Below are 3,549 nucleotides of genomic sequence, written 5' to 3'. Positions count from 1 at the left end.
TATATATCCCTATCAGGCTGTTGGCTGCAATGAGTTTGCTCATCCATACTTCTATTTTGTACTTATCTTTCTGCCATTATAAGTATTTTTGCTTCAAGTTTCAACTTCATCTTTTCCAACTTGAACATTCTTTCTTCTCTCTCTAGTTCCCTTTCTAACTCCAATTGTCTTATTTGCAATTTAATTTTTTTCTAACTCCACTGCACTTGCCTGTTTCTCTGGTATACCTAAATTCTTGATTAACTCCTTTACAAATTAAGCTGTCCTCTTATCCCTCATTAAACTCAATTCTAGCCTGTTTGCTAAGTCTAACCTTCTACTGTCTTTCTCAATTTTCTTGGCAAATTTGGGAAGCATCTTCAAACCCCAGAGCCTCTTTAACAATGTTAAGAGCCATTTCCCCCATTTTTAATTTAACCAACCACAAGTAACCAAAATTAAACACATTTCCACTTCTCACCTAAGTTTCATTTAAAGATCTAGGACATTAATCCCCAAGTCTGATTAAATCCATCCAAATCTGTTCAGATCCCATGCACAAACCAGCCAGATCCCATCTTGAGCCCCCAAACTGTTACAAACCTCTCTGGTCAACACCTCTCTGGTAATTAAAACTAAAGTATCCAGAGAGGCTCACGTTGCCTCATAATCTGTTAAAGGAAATGTGAAAAGTGGTATACCTGATTCTCACCTCCCAATTTGTTATAAAGGAGAGGTGAAATAAAATGAGCTCCTGACAGTCACTCTACATTCAACAAGTAACAATTTATTTACCTAACTCTAATGGTTAACAAATTAACAGAACTACTAACAAATCAAACAATTCCCCCTTAACTACTAACTATTCCTGAATAAAACAAAATTCTAATGGTATGCTGTTGAATAGATACAAGTCCCACTTATAAAAACCAAATTAGTTTTAAAAATTAAAGCTTAATCTCTTGAAATTACAGCCAAGATAAGTCTTCTGGAATGTTCTTTGCCTTCTCCGCTGTCCTCCAGTCAGGAACACCTTCCTCCGTTGAATTCTTGTGTCAGGAATATTAGCTAAGAGTGCTGTAGTACCGTTATTTGGATTGTGCTTACTCTGAGATCTTAGATATTTCTGTGAGAGCCAGTGATTTTCTCTTTCTTTAGAGCTGGTGGCTGTTGAGAGCTGTTCTCTTAACGAATGGCATTTTGCTCTCACCCTGATTTTCAAATGCCCTCTTCTTTTATACTCATGATGACCTATTAATTTCTTACAATAGGATTGGCCCGAGATTGTCAAAACCATCAGATTTAAATTTATTTGGGTTTTTGTATCTAGGGACTGGTTTAAATTAATTGGCTAAATTCAAAAACCTGTTGTCTTGGTAAAAATGTTGCTTTGCCTGCTATCAGTATAGCTTTTTTATACATTGTTTCAATTTCAAGAATTCTCTGTGCATCTGCTGCTGCCTGCAGACATTTTATTTTAAATCTCCAAGCCTAAAAAAAGACACATCTTTTAAAGGGACCATGCAATCGTTCCCCCCTACCATTTTACAAACAAATTCTAACATCCTGCCCTATAATCCACAAGTACTATACCAACTTCACAACTGTGTTGAGTGGAATTTAGGAGAATAAGAAGCAATCTAATAGAAACTTACAACATTTTTAAAGGGGTAGACAGAATTAGATGCAGAAAGGATATTTCCCCTAGCCATAGGGTCTAGAAACATGGGACACAGTCTAAGAATAAAAGGTAATTCATTTAAGACTGAGATGAGGGGGCATTTCTTGACTCAGAAGCCGGTGAATCTTTGGAATTCTCTACTAAAGCGGGCTGTAGAAACTCAGTCATTGGGTAAGTTCAATACAGAGATTGATAGGTTCTAGTTATTAATGACATCAGGGACATAGCAATAGCACTGGAATGTTGCATTGAGCTAGATGATTATCCACAATCTAGAATGGCTGGGCATATTCAAGAAGCTGAAAGGCCTACTCCTGCTTCTGTGCTCCTATGGTGCACATCTTTCTGGCTCATGGTATGTGGATTTGATTGATTACTGTGCACACGGTGCAATCTGAATTTAAGAGCATCTCCTCATTGTCCTAATCTATTTATATCTTCTTGTATGTTTCCTGACAATTTTCCATGACCCTAATTTAACCTATCATTTTAAATTTAAAACTAGGAAGCTCTCATTTATGTAAGGTTTTTACAACTACTGGTCATTCACTGAGCATTAGCCCCAGTGGCCTAATGGATACGGTAAGCCAGGGATTGTGGGTTCAAGTCCCATCTTGGGTGTTTGGTTTGGTTTCATTCAGTATATTCAAGGTTGAGATCGGCAGAATTTTCCATGTGGCATGGTGGCTCACTGGTTGGCACTGCTGCCTCACAGTGCTAGGGACCCAGGTTTGATCCCAGCTTGTGTGACAATCCATGTGGAGTTTTAGTGCCCTCTCTGTGTCTGTGTGGGTTTCTGCTAGGTGCTACGGTTTCCTCCCGCAGTCCAAAGATGTGCGGATTAGGAGGACTGGCCATGCTAAATTGCCCTGTAATGTCCAGAGATGTGCAGGCTAGGTATTTAGCTACAGTTAATGCAGGGTTACCGGAATACGATAAGGGGCTGGAGCTGGGGTGTTGTTTGGGTGGGATGCTTTTCGGAGTGTCAGTGCAGACTCAGTGGGCTGAACGGTGTATTTCTGCAGTGTAGGGATTCTACAATTCCATTCAAGTGTTTCACCTATTAAGTACTTTTCAATTGTGGTTACTGTTGTAAGAACTGCACCATCCAGTTCATGCACAGCAAACACAAACTACACTATAATAGTAACCTAATAATTTTTTTGATAATGTTGATTGAAGAATAAATATTGGCTGGGACATCAGGAATGTCGACTTAACCAACTGATTGGAGTTTTTTTGAGGTAGTAATAGAAACTATGTATAAAGGGGAGTTGGTGAATGTACCCTATTTACATGCTCAAGAGTCAGATTGAAGGTTATTACAGAAAATAAAAACTCATGGGATAATGGGTAGTATATTAACATGGATAGGACTTTGGCAGACTAACAGGAAGCAGAGACATCAAACTGTCATTTTCAGATTGGCAGGATGTAACTAGTAGTACGCTGTACTATCAGTGCTGGGACCTCATTAGTTTACAATTTATATCTAAGACTTGGATGAAAGATGGAAGATACAATTGACAATCTGCTTATGTCACTAAAGGTAGGAAAGTAAATTATGAAGAAGACATTGTGATGTAAAGTAAATGTTTTCATATGATTTTTTCTAAGTTTGGGTTCTGATTATTGAGTTATATCCAGTAGGTTTTCTGTGAATTTTTAAGGAATAGGTGGTTATTGTCTTGATAAGCAAAGATGTGGAAAGTTATTAGGAGTCCGGCTGCAGGAATATGGATTTAAGTTACATTAGATCAGCCATGATCTTATAAAATGATGGTTCATTCTTGCAGTGCCGAATGGCCTTCGCCGGTTCTTGTTCCTAAAACACTGAAATTAAAAGATCAAAAACGTTTGTGTCCAAAGACGCTTGAAAATCTGGTAGC

The sequence above is a fragment of the Rhincodon typus genome, chromosome 5, assembly GCF_021869965.1.
Source record: "Rhincodon typus isolate 14 chromosome 5, sRhiTyp1.1, whole genome shotgun sequence".
NCBI classification, from domain to species: Eukaryota; Metazoa; Chordata; class Chondrichthyes; order Orectolobiformes; family Rhincodontidae; genus Rhincodon; species Rhincodon typus.
Note: the sequence above shows the minus strand (reverse complement) of the source record.